General features: G+C 36.9%; 1 protein-coding gene across 12 annotated transcripts in view; it reads right to left on the bottom strand.

Annotated features, from left to right (window-relative positions):
- Nucleotides 1–23,471, bottom strand: part of LOC307174951 (uncharacterized protein) — a 592,470-nt gene that overhangs the window by 401,203 nt on the left and 167,796 nt on the right. For 10 of the 12 annotated variants that reach the window (XR_013824214.1, XR_013824215.1, XR_013824216.1 and 7 more), the window contains one exon: nt 2,853–3,200. The exons of 1 other annotated variant lie outside the window; for it this stretch is intronic. The gene's annotated coding sequence lies outside the window, so the exon portion shown is untranslated. Of the gene's footprint in view, nt 1–2,852; nt 3,201–18,956; nt 18,988–23,471 lie in introns of those variants that run through there. One more of the 12 variants, XM_079899589.1, reaches the window with a different exon arrangement.

Raw genomic sequence — 23,471 nt, 5'->3', positions numbered from 1 at the left:
TTCTAGATTGATTAGGGGATAGTTATTGAGGGAATATTTATTACTAAAGTCAAATAAATAGAGAAAGTTTTTTATTGTAGCATCAGAAAGTAGTTCTTCTCCAACACAGGGCAATACAGTAAGCACCTACATGGCGTGAAGCACTAGACAGACTGGCATATGGCCTTCTCATTGCTTGCTGGTCATGACAGAAAGAGCACCAAGAAGTGAATCTTTATCTGGAGAGAAGACAGCCTGCAATAAAATCTTAAATAACCCCAATAAATTTACAAACTCTTTGGGCTTTTCTATATCTTTGGTGGTGTCTCTAACCATCTTACATCTGAGGAAAGATTACTTGCAAATCAATGAATGCTGATCCCCAGGCACTGATGATCAAGTGGTAGAATGGCATCACTATCTCCATAATACATGAGTCCTGAGAGATAAACTAAGAGAGCGCTGAGAGTTCAAGGGCACTGCCACTATCTCAGAGGCAAAACTGAAGACAGGGTCCCAAGAGATAAGCTGAGAGGGTGCTGAGGGCCCCATGTCCTGTCAGTATTTCTCAGAAGTGAGGCTGGAAATGAAACATAAGACTGTACACTGCTTTCTGCTAGTACGTGCTACATAAATGTTTTCTCTAACCTTGAATACCATTTGACCCTGTTGTTAGCAGCTATTAGTGAAGACACTCATCTTAACCACATTTCCCTTGTCATCATATTTGTTCATTTACCAAGAAATGATGTGATGTTACTATTTTGGGCTCTTCGCATCAACCGTATTAGCACTGGATGTCACTGTTGTTCCATGCAGATGTAACACAAGTGTGCTTCTTTCTCAGCGAATTTCAGAAATGGCCCAGAGCCTTCCGGAAAAGCTCATCATGTACTTTGGCAGAACCACACAATACTCCCCAACCAGCCTGGCACTGTTGTTGCTATTTTCAGATTCTAAATCGAACCTATTCCAAGAGCAAGAGTCCAGGGAAAGAGCCAAGAGGCCTCTGAGGCGCAGAATTTATACAGATTCATCAAATTACTAGAATTACTACAAAGGCCTATTTGCAAGCAAGAAGTTCTGCACTTGCTACAAATTTCATAAACACAAGAACAACAAGAACAACTTAATGCTCTAAATATATATCTGAAACAAAATGAATTACATCATCATCCCATGAAAGAGTTCCAGAAGCATTTCTTTGGTAAATAAGATACAAATATTAACTCTTGCTTCTTCTGCCAGTCACTCCATAACCAAGTAACAGCCAGTAATCAAGGCTATTAAAGCTCTCAGTCTGATCTTCTAAACTGCTCTTGGACAAAAGCAAGCACAGCAGGCATGCATTTTAGGGCAATTACAGGCATAACTCAAGTATTTACAGGACACAGGATTGTAATAGAACAATCTTTTTGGTATTTCCGAGGTAACAGTTAAATCCTGCAACAGTGGTGGCCCATCAGTGGTGGGAAAAGACCAATTGCTCCTGAGGGTGGAAAATAATTTTGCAGTTCAAGTTAGTGAGGTATGGCATTTCTTCTTCCACTATATTCAAAGTGTGCTGCAGCATTTTTTTCTTCTTCATCATGATTTCCTCATGACAATGTTGTGGTTACTTTAGCAGGTGGTGGAAAACTGATAAGTGTAATTGCTGTAATCACAGGATGTATAGGATGTAAATATTTGTAGGGCAATTAAAAATAATTTGCCTCTTTAGCTTCTTAAAATAAAAGGCACATCTGAACAGCAAACAAGTGGGGATTTTTTTTTTAAAGTAGAAAAGATGTTAAGGGGCAAGAATATGAAATGATTTATTGAAACTTCATCTTGTGGTTTGGTTAGATGTGGATGTAGCAGCAAAAAAGCAAAATATTGTGGATCAGGAGAAATGTGCCATCAAATAACTAAAAATAAATTTCAAGAGAACACCCTGGGGGATATAAATGATCTCAGTGTGTGGCACTGTCAATTATCTTCTCCAGCAGGAACACTGGGGGGCAGGGGATGTCCAACTGCCAAGCTGTTATTGTAACAAGCCAAAGGGTTAGCCTTATTCATTAGATACCTGTGGGATGGTAGCCTAAATAACCATGCCATCTAACCACCATCCCCAAATGGTGGTTTTCCTGAGAATAGCTTTTCTTTTTCACTCTTATCTGATTCATATGTAAAGATTTCCTACTCTACATTCAAAGTAACATTTGGATTCTATTTGACTCGTGTGCTGAATTTCTAACATATTCTAATCTTTACTAACAACAGAGTTAGTTAGCTAGCGAAAAGACTGCATTCTACGCTGTGTAGAAAGTGCAGGGTTTGCATAGTAGGAAAAGGGAGGATTGAACAGCACTTGGATGCTCCTACAGGACAGGTTAAAATTCACACACTACAGCTTGGATACGCAAACATCATACTTTATGTTCTATGATTGACCTCATCTTGCCCTTGATCCTCTATTTCTCTCATTAAAAAAAAAAAAAAAAATACCCTGGGGCTTCCCTGGTGGCGCAGTGGTTGAGAATCCGCCTGCCAATGCAGGGGACACGGGTTCGGGCCCTGGTCTGGGAGAATCCCACATGCCGCGGAGCAACTAGGCCCGTGAGCCACAACTACTGAGCCTGCGCGTCTGGAGCCTGTGCTCCGCAACAAGAGAGGCCCGCACACCGCGATGAAGAGTGGCCCCTGCTTGCCATAACTAGAGAAAGCCCTCGCACAGAAACAAAGACCCAACACAGCCTAAATAAATAAATAAATTTTTTTAAAAAATACCCTAAACAAAATGATGAATGGTAACTTTGTCTCTTGTGGTTTAAAAGTTTCTCAGGTTAATTTAATCTTTTAAAGGTAAATAATCATTTTGGATTTCTTACCTCTTTCATGTTCTTCGGAGAGCATCTGAGGACACGTAGTCTCATGAGGAGAAGGGAAAGGGAACTTTGATCCACACGTCATCCTCTGCTAGCCCTGCTGACTGACTGGGAAATAACAGACGATCTCGGCATTGGTCTCTGTCCTTGCTGCATTCACTGCTGAAGTACCTGCAGGCCACGGTCCTCAAGGTCTGTGCCCTCTGGATAGGCAGAGGGACTGGTCCCATGAAGCTTAACAAACTCTTTGTCTTGTGCTAGTTGGGCGCTGAACTTTGACGTTTTTTTCTGGCAGCGTTGATTCTCTGAGACTTAGCGGCATTTCTGTCAGCTGCAAAGCCCACTGGGGTCCTCGGGAAAAATAAGACGGAATCTAGGTGATAAGATAAGGTCTAACCTCTTCTTTTTAGCTGCGTCTAGTTTCACTTGCCTGTGAAACTAGACTGTGTGCAGCGGCCTGCGCGTAGAAGCCTTGAACCTAACACGTCAGGTTAGAGTGCCGGTCACAGAACTGCTGCACCCCACTTTGGCGAGTGGAGAAGCGCCACGCACGGCACCGCAAGATGGCGGCGGCGGGCCGTGCGCAGAGATGCTGCACGAGCACCGTGAGCCACACACCTGTGCCTCGTTGGCAAAGGACGCTGCCCCTCCCGCTGACAAGAACCCTATAAAGCAGCCCAGCCAGTGGCGCATCGGGGAGAGCCTGCACTCTATAAAGTAAGCTCCCGCCTCTCCATTCTTTGATCAAAGAATAAAACTTTCCTTTGCTTCTGAGCCCAACTCGGTCTTGTTCTTTTGGCACAAAGGACACTGGGCAGGAGGACCCTTGTTGGGGCCCGACTCAAAAGGGTCAGTAACGTTTCCTTGGGGCTGTTGACTTTGCAGTGGTATCTTTACCCTGAACCATGGTGACCCTTTGGTTGTTATGCTTATTTAGTTATGCTTTTAATTCTCAGACACCTAGTTCTTCCTTCTCACAGAAATGCTGGATCAGGACCTGTTTCATATCACACGTAGCCTATAGAGAGGCTTGCTGCTCCGAGGCTGCACATCTAGACCCTCCACCTGCCTGTACAGACCCAGCTTTCTAGCACCACGTTGCACGAAGCAGAGAGAAGCAGAGAAGCTTGGATCTTTTTTGATTTCCCCTCACTCAGTCTGGAATCCAGATCAGCGTTTCTATCATACTGCCTTTTATCCTCCCCATTCCCCACCCAAGGATCCTTGGGCAGCAAGCTCATCCTCACCTAAATTCCCTGGTTTTCACTGCCCCTCATTTACTAATCTTGGAGGTGGAAGTGCTTTCTATTTCCATTTTCTCTCCTAAAGGAAGCACCCTCTATTATATATTTCTTCATAGAATTGGAGGGCAAAGCTCTATGCCTTGAATCCCAAGTTTCATCCTTGATACAAAAAGGAAGATTTAGGATATAGAAATCTTTTTTTTTTCACAAAAACCTAACTTGGTCGATATTGCCTTGCTCTTAACCAAAAACAAAATAAAGTCCTTAAAATCAAACCAAAAAAACCCATTTGAACTTGAAATTCCAAATTGAACATTGACTTTATTCTCTATTGTACCCACTGATGCAATGAAAGCAACTGATTGTCTGGATTGAGAGTTATGAGGCAACAAAACTTGGGGGACAGTTTTTAAAAATTAGTTTAGTGTCTTAAAAAATATTATTTCAATTACACTTCTTATTCAAAAATCCTCAGTACTTGCCAGTGCTTTTTGAATCTGTACAGAGCTATTTGGCACTAAAGGCATACACAAGTCCCAGGCTTCTCTCTCACTTCTGTGCAAGAGAGGAAGAGACTTAATGATTCTAAGCTGAGACTCACAGCTAATTAAGCGAAATTGCCAAGAGGCAGATTTTACCAATCTAGTCAAATCCCCTATATTGTCAGAGTTAGGTTCTGAAATTAGCAAATACTGCGTTCATAAAAATTGTCTTTGGAAATTCCTTAAGTTGCCTGTAAAGCATATCTCACTCTAAGAAAAAGTAAAAACAAATAAAAAACGACCTTTCAGTTAGCCCAGTAACCAATTTTTACTCCTCAAATAGGGGTATATTGTATAAAAAAGATACACCCTCAAACTTTGCTATCATATTCAGTAACACATTATAAAAATGGTACTAATGGATCAATAAAGTTATTTCTTTTTCTTTTTACCAGGGAATGTAGCGTTCAAGTGGCAAAGGTTAGATGTACTTATGATGTAATGCAACAATATGCAGGAAAATGTTCTAAGAAATATTTGATGAAACAGGATGCAAGTATGTTGAAAGTGATTAGATAAGTACAATGAAGATGATGATACTAATAACAGTATTTTCATGTCTCTGTGTCAGGCACATTATCTCATTTCATCCTCAAAACAACACCATGAGGTAGACAACTACTATTATCCCTGTGTGAAGAAAAGAAAACTGAGACACACTATTCAGAGAGGTAGGTGTCTTACAGCATTAAGTAATCAGCCTAAAGAATAGGCAAAATAGATATATTTAACATACTGGTAACCTTAGAATTCTGCATTTTCTGATTTTAAAAAAAATCAGAAAATGGAGTGATTACCCTAAATAGCATAATATAAACATGAATATTTACATGAAAGCCACTGCAAAGTTATTTCTTATTTCTGCTAGGCCTATGGAAAAGAAAGAGAGACACTAATTATAGGATAAATTTGCTGTTACTAAAGAGCTATAATATTATCTTGCCTGGAATTCTAATATAAAATAATGCATAAAATGCCTGAGTGCATTCAAAATTGAATAGATGTATTTTCTAGTTGGTGGTTTTCTATTGTTTCCACATGTACACACCAATTAAAACAATTTCAAACTTAATTTGTTATAACATTTCAGTTTTGCAGATCATGTTTTTAACTTTAAACTTTGTCCTTCTCTGCATGGTAATCTTCAAAAACACTTTCTAAATCAGTCCTTGCCTGATAAATATGTCCATTTGGTTTAGCTTTTTGACTCATGTTCCATAGTAATTCTGATTTTTTTCTGAGCCACAAATTGGAAGCAAGGGAAGCATGAACCCACAGGGTTTTCTTTCCTCTTTGTAAGTTTATACAAAGGTGAGGAGACATGTCTTTCATTAAGTAGATAGTAACTTCTTAAAGTTTTCAGAACCAGATGGACTAAATGATAACCTCTCTGCTGATTAGAATGTCTGATTCCTTCTAAGAGACCTTAGAGGAAGCCAATTAGCATCAGCAGATGTGTGTGCAATGGAGAAAGGGAAGGAAAAGAGGGCAGTAGTGGTTTTTTTAGGGACTTGGACAGAAAAAAGATAAGAACTCTAGAGAAGGGGGATGTGGGGATTAGGGTTTCATGTAGAAGATCATAAGGAAACAGTGTAGAGGGTGCAGAGGGGAAGGACAGGGAAGGGCAGTCACAGATTTGAGGGGAATTAACGTGGATACTGTATGCCCAAGTGATTGTCAAAGAAATTATGCTTAATGGGTGTGATAAACCAGGAAAATATTCTGTTAAGAGGGGAATATATACCACATTGTCTTTCATTCTGAGATTGTACTCTGGAATCAAACATTGTAAAGATGTTAGATCAAAATGAGACTCCAAAATTCTTAAGAGCTCAGTCCAACTCCCCAAGTTATTCTGAATATAGCTTAGATGAGCGCTGCTCAGTAGAAGTATACTGAGAGCCATGTAGGTAATTTAAATTTTTATATTTTATTTCTTTGTAAATTTAAAAGTCCTTTTAGACATATTGTAACTATGATATTAATTGAGAAGTATCTCATATAGTATCTCTAAACCTAAGCAAAAGATTTTGATTTTTCAAATTTTTTTATCAATTGATCTTTAATATTTTCAGAAAGTTTGTGTTCTACTGGTAATTGTTTGATGATTTAATTGAAATTTTTAACTTTTTGTAAAATACCTTTTCAGTCTTTTTTTCATAATTATCTAACAAAATTACCATCACTGAAATAATGATTTTTTTTTTTTACCATCGATCTAAAACTGATTTTTGTGTGTGTGCAAGAATCCAAGCTATTTTATAGCTTGTCAAGGTTAAAAGCTTAGATCCTGTTAAAAAATCATTTAAAATTTGTTCATTCAATTATCAAATTTACTATGCATTTGCTAAAAATATCTTTTAATATTGTCCATTTTATTGTTAAAAAAATTTTACATAGCAAGCAAGCAGCTTTTTTGTTTTCATCTGTCCAATGTAATATAATTGCCTGTCATTAAATTTTGACATACATTCTTCTAGCTTCTTTCTTTACTCTTCCCATCAAAATACTACTTTCTTTTTAAACTGGCTCTGCATCAAATGTACGCATTTAGTTTAAATCTGAAAATTTGCCCATACTTAATGCAAAAAATAATTTAAGTACATTATTATTAAAATCATATTTCAATTTAATTATCAATTACATCTTACATAGGTAGCACTGTAACTCACATTGCCTGAATAAAAAATTCAGGTAAGTACATTACAAAAATCATCTGAATTGAATCAATCCACTGACATTGATTTGATTGATGATATATTTGTAGTACTAGAAAGGATATGCTATCATACTCACTATAATATAGCAATATCTTATGCAATACTACTATTAAAGTGAAACAGTATTTTCCTACAGAAAAATATTTTACACTACTCCAGGTTTCACTTTTTTTTATTTTTTTAAATTTTATTGGAGTTTACTTGCTTTACAATGTTGTGTTAGTTCCTGCTGTACAGCAAAGTGAATCAGCTGTACATATATATATATATCCCCTCCTTTTTGGATTTCCTTCCCATTTAGGTCACCTTAGAGCAATGAATAGAGTTCCCTGTGCTATACAGTAGGTGCTCATTAGTTATCTATTTTATACATATACACTACTCCAGGTTTTAAATGGAAATGGAAATTAACTAAAATAAAATTAAATAAAAAATTCAGTGTCTCACTCTTGCCAGTTCCTCATTCACATTTTCAAGTTCTTAATATCTGCTGATGACTATGGCTCTTGTGTTGAGTAGCATAGGCCTAAAAACAATAAAATGCATATTGTTATCTTTGTATGTGTGGTGATGGAGAGGGACATAATTCTTAGTCCTCTCCTCACTTGATACTGACTGCCTGCAAAAATGTGGAGATGTTATTTTGATGGCAACAGCTTCTAGAACAGTGATTCATCACATTTGCACATTTCAAGATCACTCTGTGCTAAAAGTTCCAACACTTGGGTGTGGCTCTCTCTCTTGGACTTTGCTACTACATTGTCTGCTGTTTTCCTGCCTCCACAGGAAAAAGTGACCCCAGAGCTGGCCCTTTAATGCAGGCCAGCTATCCAGAGCTCTCATCTGCTCCTACAGGCCAGGAAGAATTTAGACTTTTAAATAAACCCTTTTATTTCATTTTGGAAATCAGTTGGTGGTAAGGGAACTAAAAAAGACAGAAGCTCCACTGAGTTCTTGATCCCAAATCATTTGTTAATGTCCAGTCTTCCAGCAAGTTCCAAATTGGGGGTAATTATCAGGTACTTAATCCGTAACAAAGGGGTGGGACTTGTCTATCATTTGTGTTTCCCTCTTGTGAGTATTTCTCAGGAACTTCATGGGGTCAGAGTGGTTATGGGGCTCAGTAATTCTAGATTCCCTAGCTAAATATCACTTGATTATAGTCCAATGCCACAATTATTTCTAATAATTACCATTTTACTTTCATCTTGAGTTGCATTATCATCTTTTTGATAATGACCCTGGGGTAGAAGGATGGAGTCTTTTTATCAACTTATATATTTATATATACACATGCATGATACTGGGAACAGGATTATTTCCTTATCAAGATAATATTAGTAATTTCAGAAACAAATTTTGAGGTTCACAGAAAGAATTAAAATGTTCATAGATAATATTCCACACTTGTCTTAAGCCAAAGTCAGAGAGGTCCCTTTAAGAGTCATAGATGACTTATAAACATCTCATACATTTGAATGAGGTTATACAGTTTCTCTAGTTTATAACCACCCCAAGCCCTATTATTTAACCCTCTTGCTCCTGACAATAATTAAGTTGTCCTGAGCCATGACTGCCACCTAGTGGTAATTTAAGGAATAGTTTGATCTAAAATAGATTCTCTCCTGTATCTTTTCTTTTATACATTCCACTTTCTTCTGTTTTTCCATATCTGGCTTCAGTTAATTTCTTCTATGAAAATTTTTATTATATAAACTGAAGGAAATATGATGTCATGGCTATAAGTATAGCTCTAGAGCTAGACTTTCTAGGTTTACTTCTCTTCTTCCCTCCTTACCAACTCTGTGACCTTGGACAAGTTGCTTAGATTTTTGTCCTTCAATTGTGTCATTTGTAAAATGGACTAATAATAACACCTATCTAATAAAGTTATTTTGAAGAATTAATTATATAATTCATGTAAAAGGCTAGCATTAGTAGCTGGCATGCAGAAAATGCTAAATAAATAGCAAGTGGTATATGCACATATCTTTTTTAGTCACCTTCTTGCTTCCCTTTCTCTTCCAATTTTGACATTTTTCCATCTCTCTCAAATCAACCTAAATTATGTCTGATAAATATATTATCATAAATGATTAGAGATGTGACTGTATCATAAGAAAGGAGATTAATTTATTTTGGCATGAATTACAGGTGACTAACACAACTTATAATTCTCTTGGCAATACGCAGAGGAGCCATTTAGAATCTCAGTAAAAATCTTATATGCTTCCTGTTTTAGTCTGTACAGTCTGCTATAACAAACTACCATATACTGGTGGCTTCTGAACAACCGAATTTTTTTTTCTCACAGTCGGAGATCAAGGTGCTGGCAGATTCAGTGTCTGGTGAGAGCTAGTTTCCTAGTTCATAGAATACTTGTCCTCTTACAATGTCCTCAGGGGCAGCAGAAAAGATAGAGCTCTCTGGTGTCTCTTCTATAAGGGCACTAATCCTATTCATGAGGGTTCTACCCTCATGACTTAATCACCTTCCAAAGGCCCACCTCCTATACCATCACTTTGGGGGTTAGAATTTCAACATATGAGTTGAGGGGAATACAAACATTTAGTTCATAACTTTCTAAACTTCCTGTTTTAAAAAATAACCAGCTGTCAAGAAAATACTTTTTAAAATATTTTATTCCAATTTCTCAATGATTTAGAATTATCTGAATTACACAAAACACTAAAAGAATAGTTTCTTGTTGTAAAACCTTTAAACCTGAGATGATGCAAATATTCTCCTTGATTCCCTCCTCCGCTAGTTCTACAAACTGCCCTAGATATAAAGATTATCCCCTTTGGTGTATTTCATGTTAGGTCTTTTCCCTGTATTTTCCTATTGTGCAAATCTTGAGAAATTCCTAACTGACTCTGGACACTTCTTTTCTGGTCATCTCCACACGTGTTGTTCAATTCTCAGACCCTGTGCTTGGGGGATTACAAACAGTTCCAAGGGATGGATGGAAGGGATCTATCTTGGCACTAGCAGAAGTACAGCCCCAGTCCCTTCTACTCTACTCCTTGGTCCTATTGAGAGGTTTCCTCCTTCTCAATGGAGGACTCTGGTCTTCCTATTCCTTTCTCTCTGGATGCACTTTAAATAGACGTGTGAGCAGAAAAATCGTCTCTTGGAGCACAAGCCCAAATCCTTCTGTCTTAGGCAGCAGTTTCTTTGAACATATGCTTCTGTTTCCTTATGGGCTGAGAATGCCCTTGGGGTTCAAGTAAGAGAAAGAGAAATATAGAGAAACCAAGAGATTAATATTTCAAGATGTTATTCTGTCACACGTGTATTTACGCATATAGATAAATATATGGTTTTGTTTAGACTTACCTTTCCTCCCACAAATGTCATCACTGTGCAGATATTATTTTTCAGATTTTTTATTTAACAATCTTCTTGTCATAAAATTTAAAATATTTATTGAGGCACTACTACATGGAATAATGAAGGAGTTCAAGAATTAGGAAATAAATACTAAAATGGTATTTTAAGAATGTTCTTTTCCACTATTTTTCCATTCTAATGTGCCAAACTGAGTAAACTTTTTCAGCTTTGCTATCTCCGTAAGCATGTGCACCAACTTTCAAACTATTGACTTATAAATGAACTTTATCAAAATAATCTACTTATAAGGTGGTGAACTTCTGTATTAGACATTTTTTGAAAACCTAGTTATTTTTACTTCTTCCCTAAAGAAATTAATTGCCTTAAAAACCTCTCCAATGGTATGGTTCCAAAATTAGCAACAAAACAACAAAACCTAAGAATATCCAAACATATTTTAAATCTTTCATAGGTGAACTAAAATATAATTTGATCTTTCTACACAAAAATGTATGTATAATATTTTTAAAAGGTTTTTGCCATTTTCTCTTGTGGCAAATTGTATCTAAAGAATTTTCCCATGCAACGTTATTTGCAAATCATATGACTATGGTGTCTAAGTCAAAGTGGAGTTAAAAGTACAAATATAGTTTATGAACCAGTTGGAATATATATTTAATCTCAAAAATAACCAGCTATCAATAAGCACTTGCTGTGCTCAATGGTATTGAGTGTTAAAGAAAACTCATTATCATGGATAAATACTAAACGGCAAGTTTTGTTGAGTTTCAATCAACATACAAAGGCCCCAACAATAGTGTGTGTATTGGGGCGAATTCATAGACACATTCTTCCTTTGCCTAAAGTAATTCTCATTTTTAAACTTCACAATGTATAGATATTAATAGCTTTAATACTATTAATATTAAATAGTATTAAATATTTTAATACTATTAATAGCTAGTATTAATAGCTTTCTGCCATGTTGGGATTTCCTTTTGGAACAGTATTTGGTAATGACATATAAATGCCTATTGCAAGTGCAAACTTTTGTCAAAGAAAAAAGTAAAAAGCTTTAGAAAATGTGATTCAAGGGTATTTAAAAATATTTTTTAAAGAAAAGGGAAATATAAATCAAGTAATTTTTAAAATGATATTGCGTTTGTAAAGATGGAGTCAGGGACGGAAATCCTATGACAGCTAGGCTTATAGTAAGTCGTGTTATTTTTCTTATTAATGAATCAGTACTTCACTATTCACTAGTTTTCTAATAAACTCAATGCTGCATATGAAATATAAAGAAAAGTCAAAGGTTTGGATCCCTTGCATTTCACAAAAGTCTTTGGTCGTCTACCTGAAAAATGTTTATATAGAACAGATTCACAGAAAGCCTTCTTAGACACACAGCCCACACCTATGCTATATACATGTTCTCTCCTGTTATTGGTATGAGTGAGTATGAGTTGGGAGGAAGAGAGGAAAGCATGAAAGAAAGCAAGAAATACTGTTTTGTTTTGCTTTGTTTTTATACTATTGTAGCACTGAAAATACCGTTGGACTTAAATTGGGCAAGAAAATTATTTTTAGGCTAGGCAGTAAATTGGAGATTCATCTGGAGTATGTAATCACTCACTTTTTTATTTTTATTTTTTATTCTTGGCATAGCCTTCGCCAGCATCTCCTGATATGGTCACAGGGCAAGCACTTTCGTGATCTCATTTTTGCAATTACTATCTCCTGTTCCCAGGTAAGTGGTTTAAAAAAATGCATGCTGTGCATTTGTGGACTCTCTGTGTCTCTCAAGGGCTAATTGGTTTACATGCAGTTTTCTGTGGTTAGCCACTTAACTCTGAAGCTGTCTTTTACCTCATGATTCATGGCATCCTTCTCACTATATCAGGTCTTGGAGCAATTGTTCAGTGTGGTTGAGCATATAATTATCTTCTCATCATTTCTGTTTTTGTCTCCCATCCTGCACCTTTCTGGATTCTTGTCAAAGGTGAAAGGAAGAGTTAAAAATGAACGCAAAAGTTGTATCTGCAATATAAGCTAAAGTAGGAATGCCTGGACCTCCAAATATTAACTGATTTGGCTCTTCTGGAACTCTCAGATATCACGTAAATGTGATGATGTACAGAATTTCTGTACAATCTCGTGGTCACTCTTTCTTATTTCCTTCCAGATTTCAAGGTCATTGTGAGATAATATGAGACTATGTATATCCAAATATAATTGCTATTTAATTTTGACATTGTCAGTCTCTCTTTAGTGTTAATAAACATACATACACAACTGGGTACTATGAAAGATAAAATACTCATAGCGCATGGGGGTTTCACAGGGGAATATGGTGGTCAACATCATAAGCGTGCCTTTGATTGCTGGGGAGGGTCCCAGTCTCTGCCCCTCCTTTTCTAAAAAAATGTCTGCCTCATTTGATTTCTGGGAGGATTAAATAAAATGTGTTGTTTAGCACCCAAACAGGGTCTTCAATATAAAAAGTACACAATTAGGCACTGTTATATTATTACAAATGATTCCATTGGCGAGACTGAATTACAAGGGCTGAACCACAGGAACAGAGACGTTTTGAAATGGAAAGGCTTTTTGAGAGCAGAGGTTGTCAAGAAAGGCTTTATGGTCTTTGGGCAAGGCTTTAATTGAAGAAAGTCTGGGCTAGGACAAAGGAGAATGAGGAGAAATTTAGGAGGTGATTTATTAGGAGAAAACGAAAAGATCCATTTGACAAGGGTGAAAGGTTGATGTGATAAGTAACGTGATATGGGATTATATAAAATGACGATGGAAAATGGAGAGTGTTGAATTTTGTGTATTTGCCAGTGTAGTTTATAAATCTTTAATATAAAGTTAGAAACTCTTTAGAAATGGGAAATCCATCCCTGTCCTTTCTAAGGAGAACCTAATGTATTTAAACCAGAGACTCATGTCCCAGGATCCAGGGTCATTCCTACAGATTTTGATTATCTGTATCTGGACAACAGTTAACTTATCTCAACAATCAATCTGCTAAGATCAGAACTATTTTAAGAGAACATACAGCTGTTTTAGAACAGTGGCCTTAAAAATAAAGGGAATAAAAGGGAAAAGATGCTCTGAGGTAGAAGGAAGAGAATTAAACAGAAAGTGGGATGCTGAATATTCACAGGTAAATTTGGATCATCACAGCTGTGGAACCTAAAACAGAATGTGAGTTCTTTACTAAGTCTGTGCTATTTTGCAGGGCTTGTTAGGTTCCTAATGTCCCACTCTTTTCAAGTTCAGCTTTTCTTTTTTTTTTTTTTTTTTGCGGTATGCGGGCCCCTCACTGTTGTGGCCTCTCCCGTTGCGGAGCACAGGCTCCGGACGTGCAGGCCCAGCGGCCATGGCTCACGGGCCCAGCCGCTCTGTGGCATGTGGGATCTTCCCGGACCGGGGCACAAACCCATGTCCCCTGCATCGGCAGGCAGACTCTCAACCACTGCGCCACCAAGGAAGCCTCAGCTTTTCTTTTAAAAAGTGTATCTTTCTTCTCTCAAAATCTCATAAAGATTGAAATTAGTAACTCCTGCACCTATCTTTTTAACTTCGTGCACAAATCAAATTCTGTGGAGGAGATGGCATCCAGTAACTTTGTCATTTGAGCACTGCCTGGCCGAAAGTTGATTCACTGCTTACATAAGGATAGACCAATCCATACCTGGAAATTTCCCCACTGATTCAACAGCCCACCTCACTAAACAACTGGCTAGACAGCCCAGTGTTTCTTTAAAGCACCAGCCATATATACATCATTCTTTCCCTCTCTGAAACAGAGAAACCCCTGTATAAACATGGGCCAAGTCCAAAGTTCATGTGATGGGTGTCTCCTGTTATTCAGACATCCATTAGTTGAGTGGAGTAGCCCAAGTCATCCTGGAAAACCATCCTAACCTCTACACTGTATTTATCTCAGTTCTCTCCGAAGTAGATCAATGCACATTAGATGGCAAGTTGCTGCATAATAGAGTATGATTCTAAAAATAATAAACTAGCTTATCTGCTTGAAACTCTTTCTAAACGATATGAAAAGATTCTGAAATTTATGCCCACTTCCTAAAGGCAGGCATTAACTTTAGAAATCTGTAAAAATGCATTTATTCTTTATGAGTGTAACATGTCACCTCTAACTAGTTCAGCAGAATGGGTACCTAAGGGAATGTCACCTGGACAGGTTAGTTTTGTTCAGAGAGATAGAAGCATGGGGATCAAGAGTACGATGAACTACCCCAAGGGCTCTGGGATACGCTCACAGTTCACTGCAGTCTCACAGATAAATAGGAAGCCTCACAAAAGCATTTGAATGAGAAAAGTCACAGTAAAAATGGATAGGACTTATTGAGATGATCTGTTTTTATTTTTAAAGTTATATGTGGAACACATTTATAAATATTCTTTTGTCACTTCCAAGCTAGAGGTACTTTTGTATAAATTAGACTTATTTTGTACTGGTCCATTAAAATAGACACCAAGTACTATAAGATCCTATGAATACTATTGACAATGCATCTAAAGTATTTTTAGATTTCAAAGTAACAATGCACAGATCTGGAAAAAATATTCTTATAACATCTACTTTAGGAATACTTTTAGCTATTAAAAAAGGTATGTTTAGCTGGATAAATTAATATGATTGAGGTTACAAAAAGTTATGATGGACTAATTAATCAATAAAGAGCATAGGTCTTCACTTCTCTAAGTATTCAATTGTTGTCAATAAAATGAGTAGTACAAGAAAACAGGTTTAACAGGGAATGGAATACCCAGATTGTCTTTCTGTATATCTAAACACAAGTGAATGTAGTTTTATTTTCAGAGAAAAACAGTTTCTTACTTTCATCAATTTGTCCAACAGTTTACAAAAAAACTTTATTTTTTATTAATGAACTAATTAGCAGTAAATGTTTAGTGCACAACTCCTTATACTCTCAAAGGAAATAAAATATGTATGTTTATTTAAGCCATCGCAGGACACAAAGACGTAAATTAAATATAACACTAATAAACACTTCAAACGTAATAATGTTGCCACAATATATTTCACTGATAGTTCTATCATGCCATAGTCAGAGATTTTGCCTACTTAAGGGTATAAAATACTTTTATGGATGCCAAACCACACTCACGGCTAACCACATCACTTAGTGTTTTCAAATCTTGGATCAAATGAAGCAAAGAAGACCTTTAACTCATCATAAATCCCTACAATTTTCACTAAGGCATTTTGTTTAAAAACTGAAGATAGGTGTGAAAGTGTAGCTCCAACTCATCAGAGTGGATTGGTGGAACTTGCCAAAATTCCAAAAGATTTGTTTGACCTCCAGTGATGATGTTCTAAATCCAGACAAAATTGGACAGGCTTAAAAATCCAAAGAAAGCACATGCAAATTAGAGGTTTCCAAATGTTATAAACTTAGCCAAAGAACTTGCTGAAGGTTACATAATTTGTGTCTTGTATTTTTGTCTACCAAGTGTTGAAAGATTCTCTAGGACATCTCTTTTTCCCTTCCTGTATTAACTTTGAAGGAAATTAGAGGTTTTTCTGGAGGGAATGTGGTAAAGTTGATAATCTGCATTAAATATTGTATTTTAAGCTTGATTGGTAACATTTTAAGTGCTGACCATGGCCCCCAGTGTGCTAGAGTATCTACAAGTTTGTAGAATACAAAGATTCTTGAAACTTTTTGAAAACTCTGTGAAAGTTGAAGGGCTTCCCTGGTGGCGCAGTGGTTGAGAGTCCGCCTGCTGATGCAGGGGACACGGGTTTGTGCCCCGGTCCAGGAGGATCCCACATGCTGCGGAGCAGCTAGGCCCGTGAGCCATGGCCGCTGAGCCTGTGCTCCGCAACGGGAGAGGCCACAACAATGAGAGGCCCGCGTACCACACACACACACACACAAAAAAAAAATCTGTTAAAGTTGTTAAAATCATTATATCATTCATGTTTTGTTTGGCATAAAATAATAGACTGGCACTTCACTTCTTACAGTGCACCTGTAATACAGAATCACAGGCCATAAATACGTAACTTGACAAAATGACAAATCAAGCTACTGCCAGAGTTGAGTTGAAGCCAAGTACATCTTTCTTTAAATTCTCTCGTGAACTTTCCACTATTTTAAATCACTTCTATCATGTATTATTTGTAATAATGGGGAGAACACTGTGAGATATTTGAATAGAATTTATGTAATAGATCTTTCAGACCTTATATACCTTGTTTTAGAGATATAGAATTACTAGCTTTTAGAGTTGGAAAGGTCATTAATGACAACCTAGCCCAACCACCAGTTTTTTTAATGAGATAACTGAGGTCCAAAGATACACTTTTGCAGGGCAGGACTAGAGATGCAGATGTACAGAATGAACCTGTGGACACAGAGTGGGAAGGGGAGGGCGGGATGAATTGGTAGATTAGGTTTGACATAAATACACTACCATGTGTAAAATAGCTAGCTAGTGGGAACCTGTGGTGCAGCACCGGGAGCTCAGCTCAGTGCTCTGTGATGACCGAGATGGGTGGGATGGTGGGTGTGTGAAGGAGGTCCAAGAGGGAGGGGATATATGTATACATATAGCTGATTCACTTCTTTGTACAGCAGAAACTAACACAACATTGTAAAGCAATTATACTCCAGTAAAAAAGATAAGTAAATAAGAATTTTAAATACCAAAGATATTACACTTATCCAAATCATTAGTATATAAAAATAACATTTATAACCATTATTACAATAAACATTGATTAGCATTTTTTCTATTTTCCATTACTGTTCCAAATGCTTCACATGCATTAACTAATAATAATTTTTCAACATCCTTATAAGTACATATATTGTCCCCAGTTTACAGATGGGGAAACTGAGATGCAAAGAAATCAAGTAATGTTGTAATTAGCGGCATGTAAGGCTCATCTTCCAGTTTACGATTCCAAAGAATGCTCCTTAGGTCTACATTATAGTGAAGATTAGATCAGTAAAGTTTCATGAAGCTTTAATTGAATCTTAACTATTTAAAAAATGGAGGGGAGATTGCCCTAAATAATGACAAGCAACTGATCTTAAATCAATCATTTGACTTAGGAACACATTATAAATATCCCTTTTGCAGATTCAATTTTCTAAAGATATTCAATTTTCTAAAGATAGTCAATTGATATTTGAGTGAATCTGCTATAAGCATGGTACAGTTGTTGGCAATGGACATACAAAAACGATAATTTGCTTTGGATAAAGTGAAATTTAATTTGTTTTCCTAACTACTCAGTGATCATGTGCAAACGAGAGATAACATTTTATTAGGGTGAGAGAAAACTATGATACAGAGAAGCCTTATGTGGAAAGTTTAGAAATGACACTTTATATACTTACATACATTTATACTACACTATTTCTATATTTAATTACATATATAAAGAAATAACTATTTTCCATTTCATATGGTGACAAGTAAGGTGACCCTACTTTTGAGGTAACATCTTGATTTAACTATTTTTCCAGCACGTATCAGCTTTTCAGAAAAAAAAATTAATATCTTTTCCCTTTTGAGAGTTAAGTGTGAGAAAACGTATTAAACTCAACTTAAAATCAACATGTACAATTTTTGTGTATTTTGGCTCAGAATGTCTTTCACAGTATACATTTAAATGTAATATTTTAATCAGTTTTATTGCTGGAAAGACACTGATTTTTCTTCAGAGTGATATTTACTACCCTTTGGCTTGGTTTGATTTTACAGGTTGGCTTGGTTTGCCGGTCAACTTTAATTTGTGCTATTTTAACATTTTACTACAGTTCTCACCCCTTTTGAGAAAGAATTTATTCCTTTTTCAAAAGTTATGGGATTCCTTTACAACTTCTTTCTGAAAGAAAAATAAGTCAGGTTGTAATTAATTCCCTTACAGATAGTTTATGAAATTAGTGCTGACTCTGTCCCTTCCTTTACTATGGTTTGTGAGGCCTTAAAATGTAATTTAAGAGGTGAGATTATAAGCACTTCCTCATTCAGGAAAAAGCAAGAGGAAGAAAACTCGTCTCAGGAAATATAAAAGCCTTAGAAGAATGATTATTTTGTAGTCACTGTGAGTGGAGAGGGCAGATCATGCACGAGTTGTGTTCTTTCAAAATAGATGGTGGCACTTCGTTAGGTTATAAATTCAAATGAGGTCTCACAAATGCAAGTCAATTTAAATCACGAGGAATCTTCACAAAGCACCATTTAGTTCATACTCACTGTGACCAGGAGACCCCATTAAGCAAGAAGGCACCTCTCAGTGGGAGACCAAAGTCCAGGATTGTAATCCTTCATTAGTAAAAAGAGAGAAGACTCAGAATATAGTATAAGGGAAAGAACTGGACTTGCAGGTAGGAGATACTTTCCAGTTAAGTGACCTTGTGACCATTTCATATAACTTCAGCCAGGCCTCAGTTTCCTCAGTGAAGAACTCTTATGTTCCCAACCTCATGTGGCAGGCAGTGTTAGTTTTCTTCTTCATCTTAGATCTGTTCCTGGTCTTCAATAGCTATGTGTGTCTTTGGGCAAGTCTTAATATGGGTTTTACCTCCCTCACTTGTAAGAATTGACGATATAGACAAAATAATTTAAAGATCCCTTCCAACTCATATAATTCTCTAAGAAATTTGAAAGGGCAGGGCAAAAATGGAAAATAAAATTATAAAATTAAATATATGTGACAAAAAAAGATATTAATGATAGTAAAGAATCCTTCTTCATTTTTAAGTTTGTTTTTTAGCTTTGAAACCAAAAAAAGCTCATAGTTGTGATCATAAGTTGTGATCATTTTCTTTAACTGGTTTCAAAGCTGATCTCTATGCAATGAAAGGAGAAACAAGCTAATAAACAAACATGGTATGACCTTCTGATCATAAAGACAGATTACAGGCACCCCTTGGAGATATTACAGGTTTGGTTTCAGACTACTGCAATAAAGTGAATATCACAATAAAACAATTATCCCCAAACAATTACAATGGTAACATCAAAGATCACTGACAACAGATCACCATAACAAATATAATAATAATGAAAAAGTTTGAAATATTGCGAGAATTACCAAAATGTGACACAGAGACACGAAGTGAACAAATACTGTTGGAAAAATGGAGCCAATAGACTTGCTCCACGTAGGACTGCCACAAACCTTCAATTTGTAAATAACGCAATATCTGTGAAGCACAATAAAGTGAAGCACAATAAAATGAGGAATGCCTGTATTTGGCTCTGGACATCGTCTAGCATTTATGACAGCTCCACCCCCATCCTTTCCAGAACAGACCTGATTAATCAAGTGTAACATTCTCTGAGTTCAGATTTGAATTTAGAATCACAATATCACTCTGCTAATCATTTTACTGATTTAATCTCACCTTTCCTTTAAAAAGGTAATTTATTTCATCACTGAGTAGCCTGAGGCTCAGATGGATAAGACTCTTGACCAAAACCAAGCATTGGTAAGTGGTTTATTCAGTTTCTGCCTAATTCTCTCTGCCTCCAAGGCCTGAAATATACTGCTTGTATTCCTCTCCCCATAGTAAGAACAAGAGAGTTTGAAAGAAGATAAATGCAAACTGAACATCAACATTCATTCATTCATTTTATTCATAGTGCTTATTAAGCATTTGCAATTTGCCAGGCAGTGTTCTAAAATGAAGGGAATATAATGGTCAATAAAGCAGACAAAAACATAGTATGTGTACTTGTGGGAAGACAGATAATAAACAAGATCAGTAAATAAAATATTAAGTATGTTGATAAATGTGACAGAAGAAAATTAAACAAGGAAAGTCAGAATGGGGGACTATATATTAGAAGGTCAGGCAGAGATCTTCTCATGAGAAGATAATATTTAAAGGAAGAATAATTGAAAGAAAGGAGGAGATAGGGGAAAGGTCATTTCACATGGAGGGTAAGTGTGTAAGCCCTTAGCTGAGAGGTCTGTCACAGAGGCTGAGGGCACTGAAGTAGAGAGACCAGGTGATGGGGTATGGGAAGTAGATTCAGAGAGAGGCAGGAGGTTGAGGAGAGCAGACTGAGTACAGTCTTGTAGGACGTAGGAAAGACTTTGTATTTTGAGCAAGATAGGCAGAGATTGGAGGGCTTTGACAAAAGAGTGCATGATCTGGATTTGGAGGCTGACTAGAATTGTTGAATTGTTGACTATTTTCCTGGTGAGAAAAAATTAGAAATATATATTACAACTCTAATGTTCTTAAACTAACGATAGAGAGGTATGCTGTTATGGGCTGAATTGTGGTCCCCCAAAATCCATATGTTGAAGTCCTAAGCCCCAGTACCTCAGAATGTGACTGTATTCGGAGATGGGGCCTTTAAAGAAGGGATTAAGTTAAAATGAGGCCATTAGCGTGGGCCCTAATCCAGTCTGACTGGTATCCTCATAAGAAGAGTTTATGGCACAAACACAAGAGGGGAGTGCACAGAGGAATGGCCATGTGAGGACACAGTCAGAAGGGAGCCATCTGCAAGCAAAGGAGTGAGGCCTCAGAAGAAACCAAACCTGCCCACACTTTGATCTTGGATTTCTACCTTCCGGAACTATGAATAAATAAATTTCTCTTGTTTAAACTACCCAGTGTGTGGTATTTTGTAATGGTAGCCTTAGCAAACAAATTTGTATGCCTTACAAAACCATATAGTCAAATGCAGGTTTTCTTCTGATGGGGAAAGAGCATACTTTTTCATGTGACACTGAGCATACAACAATGACAACCGAAGTGTGTTTCTGCCTCTTCTTTTCTTTTTATGGCTGCGTTGGGTCTTTGCTGCCGCACTCAGGCTTTCTCTAATTGTGGCGAGTGGGGGCTACTCTTTGTTGTGGTGCGTGGGCTTCTCATTGTGGTGGCTTCTCTTGTTGTGGAGCACGGGCTCTAGGCACGTGGGCTTCAGTTGTGGCTCGTGGGCTCTAGAGCACAGGCCCAGTAGTTGTGGCATGTGGGCTTCAGTATTTGTGGCTCATGGGCTCTAGAGCACAGGCTCAGTAGTTATGGTGCACTGGCTTAGTTGCTCCACCACATGTGGGATCTTCCTGGACCAGGGCTCAAACCCGTGTCTCCTTCATTGGCAGGCGGATTCTTAACCACTGTGCCACCAGGGAAGTCCTCTTCCTATTCTTTTTACTGGAAAGATAAATATCTTTGATACATAATATTTAATATAACTATCTGGGCAGAGTGTGTCCTACCTCATTATGGCAAAATTGGAGACAAACTGAGTTCTTCAGCTTATTTTGCACGTACATACTTTTAAAAGGAACTGCTTCACCTAAATACTGCCAATCAAGCCTATTCATAAGGGAGTTATTATAAACTAACAAAGTTTTTATTAACTATTTTCTTAGATACTCTCTAAAGAAAATTCTAATTTCTAGCCTTTTAGATAATGATTGATATTTGTTTACTTACATATGTTTTGAAAAGTGTTAGAATTGAGTTTGGTCAAGATAGAAAGCCTCTTTAAATAACTCAGAATTTTAAAAAATTGTTCATTTTATTACTCAAACTTCTCAATTCTTCTTCTCAAAATCTCCTTTTTATCCTGAAGCCTTAGCATTAAGACAAGAGTATAAAGGAAATCCAAAAAAGAGGGGATATATGTATACATATAGCTGATTCACTTTGCTGTGCAGCAGAAACTAATACAACATTGTAAAGCAACTATACCCTAATAAAAAAAAAAGACAAAGTATAAATTAGGAAAATTCTGGTGTAGCATTTCTCTGAACAAAGCAAAGGAAATAAAGAGAAGAAGGAAAGAAAAAAATGTAAATTAACCAAATAATTGCAGAGACTCTGTGGTTGAGTTGTTGGGGGAAGAAGGTTAATATCTGTCTTTTTAGGTTCCTCACTTACACTCTGACACACACACATACACACACATGGAAACATGCCCTCTACATAGGGTTACCAGAGGGAATACAGAACACTTGGTTAAATTTGAACTCAGATCCACAACAAATAATTGTTTAGTATAGGTATGTCTCAAATATCAGGTGTATTTTTATTTGCTAAACTGGCAACCCTCCTCTGCAGTCATCCCCTCAGCTTTGTGCTGAAACTGGCCTGTTCAAGCTCAAAAGAGTTGATTGTTAAATTTTATGGAATTTTACAGTCTGGTTGGCATCAAGCTGATAGTTTGAAATTGGCCAGAGTAAGAGTATTAACACCGCAGAAATTGGCAAAATTTAAAAAGCAGGGCTTTTCTGTTTGGAGAGCTGGTTTTTGAGCACGTAGCAGATCACCACTGCTTCCCCTTAGGCTGCTCAGAGCATCATCTGAAACTATTTTTTTATAGGAATAAAGACATCTTACAATTGCAAAGCACTTTGCAATTTACAAACTGTTTCACACACTTTATTTCACTGAATCATTACAATCTCATGTTTGTTCTTAATTAATGGATGGGAAGAAAGGAAGCTTCAGGGAGATGCAATAACTTCCTTGAGGCAAGCAATTGGTTAAGAACCAAAGCGGTGAAGGAAGGAAGGAAGGATGGATGGAGTTAGAAAAAGTCTAAAGTAACACCACAAATGACTTATTGCAGATGGGAAAATGTGTTTGCATAGTGGAGAGTAACTACCTTAACCAAGAGATCAAATGGTGGTAGAACCTGACATATGTCAGTCCTGATGTGATGCAATGTGACATACACAATGTCACTGCAATGTAGTCTTGACAAAAATGTTTACCCAGAACCTAATAAGGCCTGTAGACA

The sequence above is a fragment of the Stenella coeruleoalba genome (assembly GCF_951394435.1).
Source record: "Stenella coeruleoalba genome assembly, chromosome: 16".
NCBI classification, from domain to species: domain Eukaryota; kingdom Metazoa; phylum Chordata; class Mammalia; order Artiodactyla; family Delphinidae; genus Stenella; species Stenella coeruleoalba.
The sequence above is the reverse complement of the archived record's forward strand: the minus strand, read 5'-3'. Positions and strand labels throughout refer to the sequence as shown.